We start from the raw sequence: 22037 nt of genomic DNA on the forward strand, positions 1-22037 counted from the left end.
AATATAACAAGAACTTGGCACAGACTCTGAAAATATGAAAAAGACATCTTTATTAAACACAATTAAGTGAGGCTACGTCACCCAACTGCCTTAGCAATTGAATGAGGCAGTCTGCTGAATAGTCTCAGCACAGACCTTTTATACCATTTATTATGCCCTAGGCACACATTTTCTCTTTGAAGTACATTATTGTTGGTCACTCCCAGGACGTGCACACAAAGCACTGTATGATGACAAACCCACTTTTCAGTTTGTCCAGCCCAAAATTAATCATCAAACAAACCCATAATAAACATTTTTCTTTAGACAAGCTGGACAAGACCCATAATGAAATGGCCCGCAGCCCACATCATAAATAGACCATAAAGAAGGAACAGAAACAGATAGGAGCAAGATAAAGGGGTGTGTGCGTGTACAATAAACATTGCAATGTCCTGCTCTTTGATCTCTATCTGACCAGCTGCCTAACAAGGAACTGGCTCAACGAGGTCAGCCTCGGGCAAGGGAGTCAGCTTTCGCCAGGTCATGCAGGAGTCAGCACAAACCCATGCTAAGGTTATGTCCTTAAATACTTGTTCTGCCACAGTGAGGGCCTACTGTAAGGGCAATCCACAAAATGGCTGCCGTTCACAAAAGGGAACCTGAGGTTTCAGGACGAAAACTCTGATTTCAGGGTGATTCTGTCATTTGAATATGACGAAAATGCTTGTGCATAGTGTACTAGCCATTCTCGGTCTGCTGATATCAAAATCGTCATGATACGACGATGTTTATGACACAGGTCCAAAATGTTCAGTACCACATATCACACATGAAAACATTGTTTAGAACAGTAGCCATAAAGGTCAGCATACTGGTGTTGTATTGACCTCACAGGTTCTCCACCTATCAGCACACAGTCTCGAGTATAACAACCACTGCTGCAAACTTCATCTTCCTTGCTGTTCTAGCAGAGAAAATTATCATTCCATTTTCTTGATAATGTTCTCCTGGGAAACAATTTCCTGTTTTTATGATCCAACTTGACTGTGTAGCTGTTTCCAAACAATTATTTGAAAATCACCAGCAGAGGGGTGTTGGTTCTGTAAACATGTTGGAAGGAAGAACTACAAGTTTTGATTGGGCAGAAGTTGTGTATGTCCACAAAAAACATACTTGCCCTCTACAAAGCTTTGATCATTTTGTTTATTTATCCAGCTGCCTTAGCTTGAACTTTTAGGGGCACACATATAGCATTTCAATATTATTAAAGTGTATTAGATAACTAGATAATTTACTGTGTTGTTCCCTGGCAGCAGCACAGATGGGACGAGGGCAATCATTATAGGAGGAGGGCATTTATTAATCAACATGGATTTTTAGGTCAGGTGGCAAGTCAATGATCATGGTTATAGGCTTTTCTGTTTACCATGAAATGTTATGATAAAGGCACTAGGGCTGACATATTTACTGTGAAAAGAATATGTTACATTTGATAGACATGTAGGTGGTAATTTTTATTACTCTGCATTAAAACCTACATATAGGTGTTTTGTTGAATGGAATCTCACAGATTACCATAGTAGGTAAGGGTTACGATGCTGGCCACCCACTCTGACAAACCCTGGAAGGTTTCACTTTGATGATTCTTGGTAAACGTTTTTGACAGAGATTGCATATTTTTTTTAGCAAGCTCTATTTCTTTACATCTTTGTAATTTTACAACTGTATGAATGATGTTTGCAATATTTTTCTCTCCATGTCTATTGATTTTGAAAACATGAAACGTGATACAATCACAACAAAGAGTCCAGGTCCCAATCCGGGCCCAAGATCAAATATGATGAGGTTACACTGTTGAGGTTTTTGCCACATTCTAGCCAGCGAAAAACAAAGGGAAGAAGTATTATGCATATCGATAGCACATTGTCATGAGGTGTCATCCATGCAATCAGTATCCAGGACAGGGATGGGGAGGAACACAAGCATGCTTACCCACAATCCATCACAAACCACTCCGATAGGGAGAGCCCAAGGTGTTCTGAATTGAACTCAGGCATGTACAGGGCACCCTGCAGGTGATCCTCTCGGGAGGGCTGCAGCTACGGCTGATCCACTCATGCTCTCCAGCAGCAAGACAAACCAGTCCCGGGCATTACTGAAATTACCACTGTGTGAGATACACTTGATGTATGTAGTTAAACTGTGTGATGCAAAAGCGTAGATTGTAGGCAATCCTGCCAGATTTCATAGGTTGGATCTGTTTATTATGAAGCATTGTGACAAAGCCAATAGGCCTTACCTAATCATTGTGAAAAGCATGTGTAAACAATAATAGGCTTTTAAGAATGGATTGTTATTACACTGTGCTAAAACTAGAAGACAGGTAGTTTTTATATGGAATTGCACAGAATAATGTAGTAGGCAAAGGCTTTGGTGTTGGTGATCTTACCAGAACAAAGTGTGGCGGGGGGATATAAGTTATGCATTACAATAATAATTATTAGGCACTCAGGAGACATAGTAGTTTGCTTTGCAAACTGTAATTGTGTATACATTTGTACTTTTATGACTGTATGCCGAATGGTTGCCATGTGGAAAGTCTGTGCTCAATACAATGGCAATGGGTTTGGTGGTGGTTACTCTTTCTAACTAATCCTGAGTATAACAGATTTGCACTAAGAGAATCATACTTAAACCCTATTAGGATGGATACTATTTTTCTTTACCAACTGTAATTTTGTATACATGGTTGCTTTGTGGGAATACTTATGCTCAGTGACAAGCCGATAACAGCAACTATAGGCGTGATTTGTATTCAGGGAAATTTTATACCTGATGCCATAGACACTGAATGTTTTTTATGAAAAGTTATTACAAAGGCAGAGGCTTATTTATTTTGAAAAGCATATGGTAAAGCCAGTATGCCTCTACAGTGGGTTGTTGTCACATTATGCTACAGGCTGTAAAAAGGTGTTTTGTTACATGTGATCTCACAGATTAGCATCATAGGCAAGGGTTATGGTGTTGGTCATCTACTCGGACAAACCCTGGGAGTAGAATGTCACTGTATTGATTCTTTTTTACCCCCTATTGAGGGGGCTGTCAATCGTTTTGCTAACTGTAATTGTGTACATATTTCCAGTTTTATAAATGTATGCCTGGTGTGTGCCAGCTTTTGCACACTTCTATTGGCCTGGGTTGTGTATAGTGTCACGCCATTGGTAAAGGTAGGACCATGGGAATTATATGATTCTGCATCTGAAGTATTTTCTGTATGGTTGTGGATTTGTCACATTTGCCACATAATCCATCATCTGCTGCATAATCTGATGATTTTAAGGAAACAAATTGTTCTTAGCACAAATGGTCAAACGTTACCTGAATAGGCTATGTCCTGTCCCATCACAAAGCGCTGCATATCCCCAAGTAGTGATTCTGGAGTGAGGTAGGGAAGGACAGGTCCTTTGTGCACTACAACGGTCAGTGTCTGCAGTCTCTCCCACTTTAAAGGCACCACTGGGTATAGGTACTAGCCCTCAAACACCACCACTTAATTACTCCTCAGGACCTGAGGATGCTCTGCCAGGACGAAGGACTGCTGCGTTGCTGAAGGACTGCTACTCTGCTGGACCACTGTTTTGTTGGACCCTTGTGTAGGAGAGTAGGGTCTGCTTTCCTATGGTCACCCCATTTTTTGCTTTTTGCTTCACTGGTTTTTGACTTAATGTGGCTGTGGGCCTGCTAATCAGACCCACACCCTGCTGTTCTATCTCTACATTCAACACCATGTACTTTAGGTACATCACCAATTGGGTATTGGGTCACCTTATGAGCCCCTGTACAGTGTACTATAGGTACCCAGGGCATAGGTGCATCCAAGGCCTACCAGGGACTGCAGCATATCTTTTGCCACCCCTGGCTGGCCATCCAAACTGACACAACTGGCTGATCACTCAGCTGGGGCAATGTCGTGTAATCACCCTTTGCTTAGATATAGTATACCTATTTCTAAACCTATATCTGGACACATATACACCTATAAGTCACTCCTATGGCAGGCCTTAACAATCCTGGAGGCAGAGTGCTTGGTTTTATGTGAGATGGTGCTCTAGCATGAGCTGAGCCTGTCTGCAGCTTTCGGAACCATGTCCTTATAGCTGTTCTGGGATATTGCCATACTATATACTCTTAAGTGCATTATAATCCTCACGGTTATTGCTAACTTTGGTTTGGCTTTATCAAAACATGTCATGTAAGGTGTCATACGCTTTGGAATACTACCCCCTCGCCAGTTCTGACGACGGGGGTAGCATTCCACCCTTCTAGAGGGATAAGACATGTGGGTAACAGTAAACGCGGTTAAAACTAACCAGAGCCTCAGCATCACAAAATGGATGCTGCTGCCACAGACACGAGTCTGGCCTCCTGCTGCTGACCGAAACTCCGACAGGGGAGGCCTGGACAAAAGGTTTCCTGTCACAGGGAGGTGTTACACCACCCCAGACAGGAGATAGTGGATTGAGGCAGGGAGGGCGAGTGAAACTAGACACTGCCTGGGGCGCACAAGGCGTCCCATGCATAGCCCAGTTCAAACCGGTGCTGGGGCACTCCAGCCCCAGCTCTGGTGCGAAACTGGACAAAGGGAAAGGGGTGTAACCACCCCCTTCCTGGGTCCCACCCATAGGATGGACCGAGCAGGTAATCCAGCCCCTTGATTTGGAATAAAGGTAGGAGCTGTGTCCACAGACTTTAGATAATCCTGACTGAAACTTTGATACATAACTCTGGACCCTTCGACATCCTACTCGACGTAGAAGACTGAAGAATCTCCCTTGTGGTCAAGGAGTGACCACCCTGTGCAAACAGGCACCATCAAGCGCCCAATGGTTTGCTTTGTTGCAGCTCCCGCCAGAGCTCGAGCGACAGAGATCGACAAGAACCGGATTCCTAGACATCCAACAGCCCGATCCACAGCCCCAGCAAAGCTGAGACCCATGGAGGCGACGTGAGATGTGGAACCGGCCATCTTGGAAACCCTGCGAAGTACTTCCCGTGCAGCTCCCGAGGCACCCTCGGAGCTGTGCATTGGGGACTGAGAAGCCCCAGCTCCGAGCAGCTTTTGCACTGAAGATCACCTCTCCACACTCACCGAGTGCTGCGTGGGGCCCTTTTGCATTTTCCTGCTCGATGCGTCTGTCCGGTCACTTGCCCGTTGGCTAGTGGCCTCTGTGACGATGAACTTTCAAATTTACACTGCTGGTCTGGTTGCTCCAGACTGGCCCTTGCTCCCCTGAAAAGGAGCAGCCCATCAGATCTTGCTGATCTGATCCAGAAGCCATCTTCGATTCCTGCATGGGTTACATTTGCCAAGGCCTGTTGACTCCAATCCGGAAGCCGACACCGCTGACAGTGAGAGCCTTTGTGGGACAGTCCGTGTTAAACTCCTGGTCATCGTCGATGCCCCCGGGTCCACGTGGCACCGGAGACAAGCTTCTCGACAACTACCTGATTGCGCCCGACATCGCCTGGTTCCTTACTGGTCACTGGCTAGTGACCCAGACTCTGTCCCCCTGCTCTCAGGTACTCTACATCTTCGATCCACCCTTGGATCCAACCGGACTCTTCTCTCCTGGCCGCCTGCAGCATCTTCATCTCAAGGCTCCATAGAACTCCATGATGAAACCCGACACATTTTGGCACCTATGCACCCGCTTCCTGTGGGTGAGGTAACGATAAAACACTGGTGCTGCTATAGTGGTTTACACCTCTAGTGTCCTAGTTTTAAGTGGCTAAGTTCTAGCCCAGTCGGAAGACTTCCAAATCTGCAACTTTGTAACTTTTACGCACCATTGACTTTGCATTGGTGCACGCATGCACTTTAGACACTGCACCCGTATCCTGTGGGCCGCCCCAGTCCTAACTACTGTTAGTCCAGTGTAATCCCTGCGATTCTCTAGGCCCTAGGCCTTACCATTGTTCGTGACGTGGTACTTTTACCACTATTTTAGTATATGGTTTTAGTGGCCACCGGGCCTATCCATAACTGTGCAACTTTTGTATGTTTAACTGTGCTTTTGTTTAAACGCTTGTGCCTCTGTCCTCATAAAGAGTACAGAGGATTATTCTAGTAATAAATAAATATATTTTTATACTATATAACTTGTGTGGTGTCCTTTCATTTGGTATTAAAAGGATTGCATATGGTAAAACAGCTGGCTTCACATGCCCTCTTGAGTTAAGCCTAAGACTGCTTAAGTCCATGCTACCCCTAGGATAGCTTGTCTATAAGGTTGACTTACAACCACCCACCATAAGGGTTGTTTGGACTGATACAAGGTGCTCACTAGAATAGTGAACATCATACATCAGGCCAACTTCTCACATTGGTGTGCAGCGGTTGGGATTTGAGCTTGCTGTTGTTTTACCAATTGTAATCTTTGACAATATCATTTGAAAGATCACATCAAGTACCATAGGTACATATAAACAAAGCTAAAATACTTAAGTTCTACTGAACTTAGTAGTTGTAGACCAAAGGGCTTAGCACACCCTGACTACAACTCACTAGCAAGGTTCTAGTAGGTAAACACATAGTGTAGGTAGGTGCATACACCCACACCTCACTAGTCATGTCTGGCACAGGTGAACAGTCCAGTTCTCTACCTGTGACAGGTGACCTTCCCAAGGCACCTTCCAGCTATGAAAAACTCAGCTTCAGAGACTTGAGTGCCTTGTGCACTTCAAGGGGGCTGAAAAAGGGTCACAACCCTACCATCCCAATCCTGATACATGTCCTAGAGACAGCTGATCTTGAGAAGTCTGCTACAGACCCCTCAGGTACTACAGGAGAAGAAGTAACCCCCATAGATACTGAAACCATCCCCCCAGAAGTAGAAGAGGAGGAGGTAGATGAGGTTCTTGATTCAGATGATCAGGGGGATAGCAAGGTTCAAGTCAGAAGGCTTAGCCAGGCTAACCTAAGCCTACATGGGAACGGAGAGGTGTTCCACCTTCCCAGGCCTAATAGTAGACTTAATCCAGGCACTAGAAGAGAAAGATCCTCTTCCAGGGAGTCTCTCCTTTCTAATACCTCAAGAGTTTCTTAGAGGGGAATGACTTTACCTCAGAGAAAAGAGCATAGGGCTAGGATGAGAGCTGTCCAACTCCAGATAGAGAGAGAAGAGATAGCCCTGGCTCAAGCTAAACTTGCTTAAGCAAGGGAAAGAAAATTAAGTGGATTAGATTCCACTGGTGGCAGCAATATCCCTAAGGATAAAGACAGGTCCTATGAACATAGAAACCTGAGTAAGATTGTACCCCCCTACAAAGATGGGGATGACATCCACAAAAGGATAACTGCTCTGGAGAGGGTCTGCATGGTACAGCAGGTTCCCCAAGATCAGTGGGCAGCACTCTTGTGGCTCTCCTTTTCTGAGAAAGGGAGAGATAAGCTCCTCACAGTTAGTCCTGGGGATGCTAAAAACTACTCTGTCCTGAAGAGTGCTCTTATTGATGGGGTTGGCCTAACCACTGAGCAATACAGGTTGTTGTTCAGTGATACCCAAAAAGCTCAGACTCAGGACTGGACTGATTTTGTTGATTGTGCCACTAAGGCTCTGGAAGGTTGGTTACTGGGAAGTAAAGTTACAGACTATACAGGATTGTACAATCTAATAATGAGAGAACAGATCCTTAATAATTGCCAGAACCAGTTGTTGCATCAACACCTGAGTGACTCAGATCTGACATCTCCCTAAGAATTGGAAAAGAAGGCAGACAGATGGGTCAGAACCAGGGTTAAGCAGAAACCCCAGAACCATGGAGGTGATCAGAAAAAGGCAGACCAGAAGGGTGGAGATCAAAAACAAAAAGACCAGAAGTCTTCTTCAGGCCCCCAACATACTTCTAATGAGGGGGGTCCCAAACTGGAAAGAAAAAGAAGAAGAATAATGGGCCAAAGAAACCTTGGTGCAATACCTTTAAATCAGTTTCACACTGGGGTAGTGAATGCACTAAGAAAGGTACAGCCCCAACCACTGCAGCCCCTAAGGCACCTGCCCCCCCTAGTACAGTCAGCAGTGGTAGTGCACAACCCAAGGCTATAGTGGGGTTAACCATGGGTACTGAGGTGGATTCTGGCCTAGTCAGGATCCCCACTTAGGCTGTTCTGATCTGTGATGTGGACATGGCTATGTCCACTACTATGAGTACCAATACTTTGGGCAAGTACAGGCAGACACCTTTGATTAATGACAAGATGGCTCAGGCCTACAGGGACACTTGTGCCAGTGTCACTAGGGTGACACCTAACTTTGTGGACCCTGGACAAATTGTACTGGGTGATAATTACCTAGTGACCAATGCTAGCAATGTCACTACTACACATAGTGTGGCAATTGTTAATTTCTCCTGGGGAGGGGTAACTGGCCTCAAAAGAGTTGTGGTGAGTGCAGACCTCCCAATGGACTGTCTGTTGGGCAATGATCTAGAGGACTCAGTATGGTCAGAAGTGGAGTATAGGACTCATGCAGAGATGCTAGGTATTTCAGCATATGTCCTTGCTGTAACCAGGTCTCAGGCCAATAAGTGCCTACCTAAACCTGTGCTGGATCTTGAAACTATAGACCAGACACAACCCAAGAGAAAGAGCAAGAGGGTTAAGGCAGTGCCTTCCACCTTGCCCCAGGTTGAGGATCAGCCCTCTCAGGAGGATGGTTCTGTGACCCAAGAGGAGACTGGAAGAGCTTGAACCTGATCAGGTTGAGTATCTGGGGACAGGGGGACCCTCAAGGGCAGATCTGGGGCAGGCTCAGTTAACTTGTCCTTCTCTTGAACCCCTCAGACAGCAAGCTGCTGCTGAGGCTGCTGGGAATGCTCAAGGTACCCATAAAGTATATTGGGATGATGGGCTCCTTTATTCAGAGGCTAGAGACCCCAAGCCTAGTGCTACCGGGAGGTTGGTGATACATCTGCAATTTAGGGGCTTCCTTCTAACCTTGGCCCATGAAATTCCTCTAGCAGGACACTTAGGCCAGAACAAGACTTGGGACAGGCTTTTCCCTCACTTTCACTGGCTCACATGTCAGAAGATACCAAGGAGTTTTGTCACTCCTGTGACACCTGCCAAGCTAGTGGCAAGTCAGGTGGAACCACAAAGGCCCCCCTAATACCACTACCTGTGGTGGGGGTACCCTTTGAGAGAGTTGGGATAGACATTGTTGGACCAATGGATCCCCAAACAGCATCTGGGGATGAATTCATACTGGTGGTAGTGGATCATGCCACCAGGTACCAAGAGGCTATTCCCCTGAGGACCACAACAGCGCCTGTTGTGGCAGGGCCCTACTTGGAGTTTTCTCCAGAGCGGGCTTTCCAAAGGAAGTACTTTCAGACAGAGGTACCAACTTCATGTCTGGATATTTGTAAGCAATGTGGAAAGAGTGTGGAGTGAACTATAAGTTCACCGCACCCTACCATCCACAGTGCAATGGGCTTGTTGAAAGGTTCATCAAGACCCTAAAAGGGATGATAAAAGGGTTACCTGAAAAGCTTAGGCGAAGATGGGAAATCCTTTTACCCTGCCTTCTCTTTGCTTACAGAGAGGTCCCACAAAAGGGGGTTGGCTACAGCCCTTTTGAGCTTTTGTTTGGACACCCTATAAGGGATCCCCTTTGTCTTGTGAAGGAAGGATGGGAGTTACCTCTCAAAAAGTCTAAACTTGACATAGTGGACTAAGTACTTGGTCTCCGCTCCAGGATGGCTGAATACATGGAGAAGGCTACCAAAAACCTTGAGGCCAGTCAATAATTACAGGAAGCTTGGCATGACCAAAAGGCTGTGCTGACTGAGTACCAGCCAGGACAGAAGGTGTGGGTGTTGGAGCCAGTGGCCCCAGCAGCTCTCCAGGACAAATGGTCTGGACCCCACACCATAATTGAGAAAAAGGGAGAGGTCACCTACTTGGTGGACCTTGGTACCCATAGGACCCCCCACAGGGTGCTCCATGTCAATAGATTGAAGGCATATGTGGACAGGGCAGACATGGGCTTGCTCATGGCAACAGATGGGGACCAGGAGGAAGAGAGTGACCCTCTCCCATACCTGTTATCCCAAAACCCTGATGATGGTTCAGTGGATGGAGTAGCCTTGGCACGCAGCTTCTCTGACCAGCAGCAAATGGACTGCAGACAAGTTCTGCAGGTTCACAGACATATGTTTTCATTAACACCCAGTCAAACTAACTGGTGCACCCATGAGGTGAACACTGGTGACAGTCTGCCTGTGAAGAACAAAATCTACAGGCAACCTGGCCATGTCAGGGATTGTATAAAGACTGAGGTGCAGAAAATGGTTGAACTTGGAATAATTGAGCCATCAGAGAGCCCCTGGGCCAGCCCAGTAGTCCTTGTGCCAAAACCTCACACCCAAGATGGTAAGAGAGAAATGAGGTTCTGTGTGGACTATAGAGGTCTCAATGCTGTCACTAAGACAGATGCTCATCCCATTCCAAGAGCAGATGAGCTCATAGATAGATTGGCTTCTGCCAACTTTCTGAGCACATTTGATTTGACAGCTGGCTATTGGCAAATCAGGTTAGCTGAGGAGTCTAAGGCCAAAACAGCTTTCTCAACCCCTGGCGGTCATTATCAGTTTGTGGTGATGCCCTTTGGTTTGAAGAATGCACCTGCCACTTTCCAAAGGTTGGTGAACCAAGTCCTTGCTGGGTTGGATGACTTTTGTGCAGCTTATCTTGATGATATTGCTGTCTTCAGCACCACCTGGGAGAATCACCTGATCCACCTGAAGAAGGTTTTGGTGCCCCTGTAAAGGCAGGCCTAACTATCAAGGCCACAAAGTGCCAGATAGGGCAGAGTAAGTTTGTGTACCTGGGCCACCTTGTAGGTGGGGGCCAGGTTCAACCACTGGAGAGTAAGATCCAGACCATACAGGACTGGGCTCCTCCAACTACCCAGACATAGGTCAGAGCTTTCTTGGGCCTGACTGGGTACTACAGAAATTTTGTAAAGAATTATGGGTCCATTGTGACACCACTAAATGATCTGACATCTAAGAAGATGCCAAAAAAGGTTCAGTCGACAGTTAGCTGTCAAAGGGCATTTGATGACCTGAAGAAGGCCATGTGCTCTGCACCTATCTTAAAGAGTCCTGACTACTCCAAAGAGTTCATTGTCCAAACAGATGCTTCTGAGTTGGGGGTGGGAGCTCTGCTTTCACAACTTAATGTAAATGGTCAAGACCAGCCCATTGCTTTTATTAGCAGAAGGCTGACCCTAGAGAGAAACGTTGGTCAGCTATTGAGAGGGAGGCCTTTGCTGTGGTTTGGGCCCTGAAGAAGTTGAGACCATACTTGTTTGGCACTCACTTCAAGATTCAGACAGATCATAAGCCCCTCTTGTGGCTAAATCAGGTGAAGGGTGAAAATCCCAAACTGCTCAGGTGGTCCATTTCCCTACAGGGGATGGACTTCACAGTGGAGCACAGACCAGGGACTGACCATGGCAATGTGGATGGTCTCTCCAGGTATTTCCACTTAGAACATGAAGACTTCTCTGGTCAAGGTTAAGTTTAATGTCCCTGCGTTGGGGGGGGGGGGGTTATGTAGGAGAGTAGGGTCTGCTTTCCTATGATCACCCCATTTTCTTCTTTTTGCTTCACTGGTTTTCGACTTAATGTGGCTATGGGCCTGCTAATCAGACCCACAGCCTGCTGTTCTCTCTCTAAATTCAACACCATGTACTTTAGGTACATCACCAATTGGGTATTGGGTCACCTTATGAACCCCTGTACAGTGTACTATAGGTACCCAGGGCTTTGGTGCATCCAAGGCGTACCAGGGGCTGCAGCATATCTTTTGCCACCCCTGGCTGGCCATCCATACTGACACAACTGGCTGATCACTCAGCTGGGGCAAGGTCGTGTAATCACCCCTAGCTTAGATATAGTATACCTATGTCTAAACGTATATCTGGACACAAATACACCTATAAGTCACTCCTATGGCAGGCCTTAACAATCCTGGAGGCAGAGTGCTTGGTTTTATGTGAGATGGTGCTCTAGCACGAGCTGAGCCTGTCTGCAGCTTTCGGAACCATGTCCTTATAGCTGTTCTGGGATATTGCCATACCATATACTCTTAAGTGCATTATAATCCTCGCGGTTATTGCTAACTTTGGTTTGGCTTTATCAAAACATGACATTTAAGGTGTCATACGCTTTGGAATACTACCCCCTCGCCAGTTCTGGAGGGATAAGACATGTGGGTAACAGTAAATGCGGTTAAAGCTAACCAGAGCCTCAGCATCACAAATTGGATGCTGCTGCCACAGACACGAGTCTGGCCTCCTGCTGCTGACCGAAACTCCGGCAGGGGAGGCCTGGACAAAAGGTTTCCTGTCACAGGGAGGTGTTACATCACCCCAGACAGGAGATAGTGGATTGAGGCAGGGAGGGCGAGTGAAACTAGACTCTGCCTGGGGCGCACAAGGCGTCCCATGCATAGCCCAGTTCAAACTGGTGCTGGGGCACTCCAGCCCCAGCTCTGGCGTGAAACTGGACTAAGGGAAAGGGGTGTAACCACCCCCTTTCTGGGTCCCACCCATAGGAGGCACCTAGCAGGTAATCCAGCCCCTCGATTTGGAATAAAGGTAGGAGCTGTGTCCACAGACTTTAGATAATCCTGACTGAAACTTTGATACATAACTCTGGACCCTTCGACATCCTACTCGACGTAGAAGACTGAAGAATCTCCTTTGTGGTCAAGGAGTGACCACCCTGTGCAAACAGGCACCATCAAGCGCCCAACGGTTTTCTTTGTTGCAGCTCCCGCTGGAGCTCGAGCGACAGAGATCAACAAGAACCAGATTCCCAGACATCCAACAGCCCGATCCACAGCCCCAGCAAAGCTGAGACCCATGGAGGCGACGTGAGACGTGGGACCGGCCATCTTGGAAAGCCTGCAAAGTGCTTCCCGTGCAGCTCCCGAGGCACCCTTGAAGCTGTGCATTGGGGACTGAGAAGCCCCAGCCCGAGCAGCTTTTGCACCGAAGATCACCTCTCCACACTCACCGAGTGCTGCGTGGGGCCCTTTTGCATTTTCCTGCTCGACACGTCTGTCTGGTCACTTGCCTGTTGGCTAGTGGCCCCTGTGACGATGAACTTTCGAATTTACACCGCTGGTCTGGTTGCTCCAGACTGGCCCTTGCTTCCCTAAAAAGGAGCAGCCCATCAGATCTTGCTGATCTGATCCGGAAGCCATCTTCGATTCCTGCGTGGGTTGCATTTGCCAATGCCTGTTGACTCCAATCTGGAAGCCGACACCGCCGACAGCGAGAGCCTTCGTAGGACAGTCCGTGTTCAACTCCTGGTCATCGTCGATGCCCCCGGGTCCACGTGGCAGCGGAGACAAGCTTCTCGACACCTACCTGATTGCGCCCAACATCGCCTGGTTCCTTCCTGGTTCCTTCCTGGTCACTGGCTAGTGACCCAGACTCTGTCCCTTCTGCTTTCAGGTACTCTACATCTTCGATCCACCCTTGGATCCAACCGGACTCTTCTCTCTTGGCCGCCTGCAGCATCTTCATCTCCAGGCTCCATAGAACTCCACGACGAAACCCGACACACTTTGGCACCTATGCACCCGCTTCCTGTGGGTGAGGTAACGAGAAATCACCGGTGCTCCTATAGTGGTTTACACCTCTAGTGTCCTAGTTTTAAGTGGCTACGTTCTAGTCCAGTCGGAAGACTTCCAAATCTGCAACTTTGTAACTTTTACGCACCATTGACTTTGCATTGGTGCGCGCGTGCACTTTAGACACTGCACCCGTATCCTGTCTGCCGTTCCAGTCATAACTACTGTTAGTCCAGTGTAGTCCCATCGATTCTCAAGGCCTCAGGCCTTACCATTGTTCATGAGGTGGTACTTATACCACTATTTTAGTATATGGTTTTAGTGGCCACCGGGCCTATCCATAACTGGGCAACCTTTGTATGTTTAACTGTGCCTTTGTTTAAACGCTTGTGCCTCTGTCCTCATAAAGAGTACAGAGGATTATTCTAGTAATAAATACATATATTTTTATTATATATAACTTGTGTGGTGTCCTTTCATTTGGTATTAAAAGGATTGCATATGGTAAAACACCTGGCTTCACATGCCCTCTTGAGTTAAGCCTAAGACTGCTTAGGTCCATGCTACCCCTTGGATAGCTTGTCTATAAGGTTGACTTACAACCACCCACCATAAGGGTTGTTTGGACTGATACAAGGTGCTCACTAGAATAGTGAACATCATACATCAGGCCAACTTCTCACAACTTGTTTGATGTGCTGACCTGCTGCCCTCCTGCCTGGGTGAGAAGGACTGGAACTCTATCACTTGACCCCAGAACCCAGAGTGACTCCAAGGCTGGCTGACTTCCTAATCCTATGTCTCAGTGCCTTAAAAACTTCTAACCCCAACACCTGGACTCTGCCATTGGTGAGTATACCCTACCAAGCAGTGCCACCCCAGTCCTGGACCCTTGGAAGTGGGCCTGAGGTTCTTGTCATCAAAACCGGCATATCTTCTCTGCTGAGTGATGTATTGCCATGTATAAACAATGCATCTCTTTGGCCTAGCAGTGCATCCCCGCGCAGAACCAACACATCAATGTTTGTACGTGGATTGGAACCTTCATAAAATACTTGCATCGTCGTGCCCTTGTTGCTTTTCGGAACCGACGCATAGCATAAGATGCATGGCTCACCTTTTATACGGATCCACGCAACGCTTTGCAATCAGGATTAGGATACTTTGTTCAGCAGGCCTAACTGAGTCCCTGTAGCCGGCCTGTGCTACATCGTGGTGGGCCTGAACTTGAGACTTTGTCCCAGCCCAGAGCAACCGGATTTCCCCAATAGCGCTTTTTGCTTCTAGGCACTATTGTACTCTAAAACTTTGAAATTCAGTATTTTGTTTTAATGATTAAATTAAGCTCTATTACTGTAACCCGGAGTGGAATCTTTTTCTGTGGTGTTTTCACTACTTTACTCTTTTAAGTGTTGCTCCAATTCTTTACACATTGCATATAAAGTTAAGCCTGACTGTACTGTGCCAAGATACCTGAGGGTAAGCACAGGTTAATTTAGGGTTTGCCTCAGTGGTGGCTGGCATGTATAGGAATAGTAATTTTTACAAAACACACAGAAAAGTTAGTTAGGGTCAGAGGCCGAAGTTTAAAGACCAACTGGAATATGCAGCCCCAAACTGATATATACATACAAAATATATTCCAGCGTCTAAATGCTAAGAGAACACAAGAAGGAAGTTCTTTAACAAGAATCAGAGTGTGGCAAAGCAAAGAGACATAAACATGTATGTATGTGGATTCCCATCATTCACCAAGCCTGGTGATCAGCTTCATCATTTGGGTATCCTTTTGTATACAATGACAAACCAGCTCTATAGAAATCAGAGCTATCGAGTGTCAAAAAGGTATATTTACCAAGATGAGCAAGATAGAATATGTGGGAACAAATTTTAAGTGCAGTGCAAATAGTGAAGTGAAAAAATGTAAAATTGATGCGTGAACAGACTATGGGTTTTATTAATGTAAGTCACGATCAAAGGTTAAAAACGTGAACACTAGGATCAGTTTTAACAAATAGCTGTCCTAAACAGAAGTGGTCAACATGTTTCAGCACTTAAAGGTGAGAGATTAAACCATGTGCTTTCGTCAGGACCTCTAAAGACAAAAAAAGCTACTGCTATTTGCAATTAATCACAAAGGATATAGTGTGAGTATGACATCTCGCAGTCCAGACTTCCTTGTGATACCTCCAGTTTTCTTTTTGTTATGGAGGACAAAACCTCACCCCACCTGGCAACAGCTCAGGATAAAGGAGGCACCGCTCTTTCCGTCGGTACCTCTGGAATATATTTTGTATGTATAAAATAGTAATTTTTACCCCTACGCTATCCAACTCTTTCCCTACTTTTTCACTCACTGGAGTGTGAATAGTAATTTTTACAAAATACCGATGGTACTAAAAATAATGTAAAAAATGTCACTTGCCTTTATGACTTGACGCATAACATCCTCCTCGCTCTGGTCTCTTAGTCTTCTGTCCTCAAGGCTCCAATGCGGAACCCTGGAAACTCCACTAACCAATCCTGGTGCTACTCTCATGCTGGTAAACAACATGGGAGGAGTGCCTGGATTGGAAGGAGTGGCCTTTCTCAGTGCTCTTAAGAGCCCCGCAGGCCTGTGCTTTCTCTAACCCAGCTGTGTTGGACAGCTGGGTTACATTCCAAAATCTATTTTATACACGGCTGAAATGGGAACAGCATTTCACATAAATGTACAGGTGAATGGTAAGGTTATCAAAGCCCTCCTAGACTCGGGATGTAAACAGTCTGTTATTCAGGGGGTATGGGTTACCCGAGAGCAGGTATTACCTGATTCCTCTGTACACATCCGTTGTGTGCATGGTGATGTGACGCCCTATCCCCTGGTGCTAATAACTCTCCTCCACTCCGACTGGCTAAGAAACAACTTAAAAGTTGAGCTTCTAGACAGTCTTCCAGAAGATTTAATCATTGGGACAGACAACCCAGATTTCCTTAACCTTTTCAGGCATTTGTTACAGACAACAGGAAGAAAAAGACAACAGGCTGATGGTCCTCCCCATACGGCACCAGCTTTAGTAACACCAGAACTGTGGCTTCTTGATCGCAGCTTTCTGTTCGCCCAGGCCAATGATGCTACCCTATATAACGCATGGGAACAGGCCCATAGCTCACAGGATGCCACCGCCCCAAAATATCCAAGTTTCCTCATAAAGGAAGGCTTATTGTATCGTCAGGCCTCCCCCACTGAACCCCAGCAATTGTTAGTACCTATATCCTTCCGGGACCAAATTATGTTCTTCTCCCACTTCCATCTCACGGCAGGGCATACGGGGGTAGGGTAAACCACCCAAAATGTGTTGAGGCATTTCTTTTGGCCGGCGGTTTACAAGGACATAAAAACACACTGCCAGACTTGTGCTATTTGTCAGAAAAGAAACACCCACAGGCTCCCAGCAGTTCCCCTTCAACCACTTCCTGTGATAGGTACCCAATTCAAACGAGTAGGGATGGACTTGATAGGACCTTTACCCTGTACCAAAAAGGGAAACGTCTACGCCCTAGTAATAGTCGACTATGCCACCCGCTTTCCAGAGGCATACCCTCTACGCACCCCTACCACTCGCAACATAACCAAAAGGTTTCTGGAATTATTCTCAAGGGTTGGTTTCCCAAAGGAAATATTAATGGACTAGGGTAACCCCTTTGTGTCACGCCTCATGAAGGAAGTATGCCAGATCCTTGACCTTCCCCACATCAAGACATCAGTATATCACCCCCAAACGGACAGACTCATGGAATGGTACAACGGAACTGTAAAAGCCACCTTGAAGAAAATGTTGGAGGTGAACGGCAAGGAATGGGATCAGCTGTTGCCCTTGGCCATGTACGTGATAAGGAGCCAAGTGCAAAGCAGCTTATGTTGTTTAGCTTTTGAAATGCTTTACGGAAGACAGCCAAGAAGCCTCCTGGAAATGACAAAAGAAGCCTGGGAGAAAGAGGAAGCCCTGTAGAACAGAGGGATGTTGGAGTATACCCAAGGCCTAAAAGCCAATAGAGGATAGCTACGCGACCTAGCCTATTCACGGCTTGCAAAGAAATAGAAGCAGCAGACTCATTACTACAACCGAGGAAAAAAAATGGAGGACTGGGCACTGGTGTTGCTGCCGAAGTCCACTCAGAAGTTCAAAACCGAGTGTTGTTGTGTGGCGTTTAGAACTCCGAGTGAATTTTCCACATTCATGCCCTTATATAGGTACAATTCAGATTGCCCCTGTATAGATAGAAATCAATTCCTTATTTAGGCATAGCCCATACTACCCAAATACAGGCATGGCTACTTCCACCCGTACCAAACGCCACAACAATTTCTTGGAAAATCGGCTTAAGCAGTTAGGGAACTTCCCCTTGCTTGAATATTGATTTGTCCAAGAACTCATGTACTTTGCAAAGAACAACTATTCCCATGGGGTTCTATCCTAACGTTCATATGCCTGACTTTACGTCAAACTATGGCATTCCTAAACACTTTCAAGGTATAAATATACCTTCACTTGCAATGGCAAACTACGGTGGTTCAAAGCAGTTTGACTATCTACTTGCCCAACGCAGCTCGCTACAGCAAGTGCAGAAGGAAGCCGACCCTCCAGCTGACGCATTGATCAAGAGGCTGCCCTTCTCTCGCTGAGAATCCAGCTCAAGTGTTTCCAAGCTCCCCTTGCGGGGTGTTGGGAAATCGAGTCCCGAGACAGAGATACCAGACCTCCTTCATTCTAACTAAGGTATGGAGCTGATTAGAACCTAGAGAAACCTTTAGTAGATTCTTGGCAAAAACAACTAAACCTCTGCTACACAATACTTACTTCTTCCCGCGTACTAGACTTAGATTAGGTACATTGGGGTAGGCATATTTAGAAGCACCAGTTGAGTATTTTTAGTCAATGTTTTTTATGTATGTATTTTTATATGGCTTAGAAACCACACAATGCTCTTGCAGTATTATTTCATATTACTGTTTACGCTGTATGCATTATATTTTGCAGTCTGCATAACAATTGTAGCAGTTCACTTCTCTTGAATGAGAAAGAAGACTGTTCAATAAACCCTTTTATTGAAAACGCCCGTCTCACTATTTCTCTGCAGCTCTGTAGAAACGAAGCATGCACGATTGACTGAGTGAAATACTTATCTATTGTTTCCGCGACTTTGAGAGATATATTCTTATTCTTGGGAAACAAAGTTGTCATGTTTATGCGGTTGTCAGAAATTAATCCCTTCTTGTGAATTCGAGAAAGTTTCTAGTGATCTCTGAGCTAGCTGGCACTCACTATTAAGTTTAATATATTCGATAGAGACCTAGTCGACCTCAGTCCTACGTCTAATCTAAAGGATATAATATTCCAATGCGCAGAGCCTATTGGGAATATAGGAACTACACTACATGGCGCCTAACGTTTGGTAAGGCACTAATTTAACGCTAGATACTAAAGTAACTCAGCCGTGCTTTTCTCAGAGCCCTTTTTTGTAAAAACTCCAATAGACGTCTGGAGTGGGTAAAATGATAATATCTGCCATAACTGAGTAGGACAAAAATCCTATTAGCCAGCTTTACACCACATCCTGCCATTGAAGAAATGTCGGATGAGGAACAATTAGTTCAACTAAAGAAACTCATTAAAATTCACGGAACAGTTGGTCCAATATGTCATGCGGACTCTTACAACCCAACCGGCAATTAGGATTCCGCAATACACCCCTTACCAGGGGAACAAAAATAAAATTACACCACAGACTATACAATCAGTCTTTGGTATATTACCCGCAAAACAGGAACAAATTCCATTTTGGATAGCTCAAAAAAATTACTCAAATTGAGGCAGTATTTCCTGATACTATCCCTCATGAGAAACACAGAATTCTAACAATCTGTTTATCAATGGGGATCACACCACACCTGGAGGACTGCCACACTTGGGGTACAGTCTGTGCTGCAATATACACCAAAACACATGGTGTTCCATCAATGGCGGTTATACCAGACGTCCTGAAACAGATTCAAAATGAATACGGGGCAGAGCCTGCTTTAAATTCAGGTATGAAATTACTGAAGGATTTCGAACTGGTCTCAACAATAATATTAGCTAATAATAAAGGTGAAGCAGCATCTGTGGCGATCCTCCAAAAGTTAAGAGAATTTGATGTAACTGAGCAACCTCAAGAACTAGCCAGAATAATTGAAAAATCCTATGAATAACTAGGTAGAGACAGTTTGGGTGGTAAACTAGTTAAACCCCAACTGACTGAAAGCCCTGAAAAGGTCTTTATTAAAAACACTCCTGCTCCTCCTAAAAAGAAGTGGGAGAACACTAAATAAACTTCTAAAGAGAAGCGTTCTCAATCCAGAGGTAGGTCTCCTCAAAAGGAGCCCTCTGAAAGGAGGTATAATCTCAGGAATAGGGATAATTTGAGAAAACCTGATAGATATCAAGATACTGATACACGTTCCTCTCGTACCTTTCAGACTTCCTCACAGAAATCGGAAAGAAGAGGACGGTCAGAACACAAGGAAAAACACGTGAAGTCCAAAGACGATCAACACGTTCAGAAAAATAAGAAGACTAATTTCACCAAAAAGAAGGTAGCAGGTCTAAAGATCAGACATGCCGAGGATTTTGAGGACACAACTCAAGAACAAGGAATGGGCTCAAACAATGTTGGACAGCACAGCAGAAGTCACCATAGCTCGTAAGAACTTGAAGGATCATCTGGAGACAGTGGACTTGAATGAGTACATCCAAGTTTTAAATGCAGATACCAGGGTTAGTGTCCCACATAAGTTATATGAAGTAACACTCCGGATGGAGGGGGACATAACTAGAAAAAGAAGAGCATTCTTTTGGGAGAAGCTCTTTCAGGGTTATGACATTCTTTTAGCTGAACAAGGCTGGCCACCTGAATTTGTCAGGGAGTGCCCACATGGCGAAAACATCATTATGCCAGCTTTCTCCAACCATATTCCAATTCATTTAAAATATACTTATGCCAGGAAATGGGAAGTAGCCCAGGCTCCTGCGTTATATAAAAATCATGTAGGATGGGATGAGGATTCTCCTCAAAATAAAATCCAGTTAAAAAATCAACCAACTGCCCAAAGGCAGTACCCAGTGAAGCAAGAAGCTAAAAAACAAGTCAGGGAGATATTAGATCAACTTGAATACCAAGGGGTGATTGAAACATGCACCTCATCCATGAACAATCCTTTGTTTCCTGTCTCCAAACCAGACAATACATATCGTCTTGTTTTGGATTACAGACATCTAAACTCTTGTTGCAAAACCTTTGCAGTACAAAATGCACACAGTGCAGCACTAATGAATAACATTGTGCGTAAAAAATATAAAACCACATTAGATATTTCTAACGGCTTCTTCTGTCAAAACATTGCACATGAAAGTAGGTATTTGACCGCTTTCTCAATTATGGGGACACGGCGTCAATTCTGTTGTCTCCCCCAGGGATTCAAGAATAGTCCAGGGTTATTTTCAGCCAGAGTAACAGAGTTACTACAAACCTATGATGATGAGCCATTATCATATGTCGATTACATCTATCTAACAGACGATGACGTGGACAAGCACTTGAACAGGGTGAACACCATATTATTGGGCTTTGCCTCTGAAGGGTACAAATTCAATTTTAAGAAATCACAAATTGCCCATTTAAACGTCCTTTTTCTGGGATATGAATTATCAAGTGAAGGCAAAAGCCTGGCAGCAAACTTTCTAGAGAAATCTGAGCTGCTTCAACCTCCAAAAACGCTGAAAAACTTACAGTCAATTCTAGGTTTCCTAAATTTCAGAAGAACATACATTCTAAATTATGCAGAAAGGGTTAAACCTCTCTACGAATTCCTCAAACCTGATTTCAAAACAGTTAATTGGACTCAGAAACACACAGAAATTTTGCGTTCAGTCCAAACAGACATGTTAGCAACAAAACATTTGCAAACACGCAGAAACGTACGCAACTTAGTAATCTAATTCATTCCAGGAAGATGCTGATTCACGTACTTAACCTTTAATGAAGGAGAAAAAGTACCAATAGCTTTCAAATCACACTTGTACAAACAAGCAGAAATTAAATTCACTTCTACAGAAAAAATTCTGACAGCTGTTCAAACTGCAGAAGCAAAAGAGACAGCCCTCGCACAGGGTAAGTGCATTATGGTCATTACACCTGTACCTGCCTTAGAGGCAGAGACGAAAGCGAGTATTCCGAATGCAAAAGCTTTACATCCGAGATGTAGACAATAGGTTAATTCTCTTGCTGCAACAGTCGTTGAATACGTTTTCGACCCTTATTTGAAAACCCAATAATTTCTACAATATGAACAAGAATGTCCTCTGCCTATTGAGATTCTGCCTCTAGA

Source organism: Lissotriton helveticus, chromosome 11 (assembly GCF_964261635.1).
Source record: "Lissotriton helveticus chromosome 11, aLisHel1.1, whole genome shotgun sequence".
Taxonomy (NCBI): domain Eukaryota; kingdom Metazoa; phylum Chordata; class Amphibia; order Caudata; family Salamandridae; genus Lissotriton; species Lissotriton helveticus.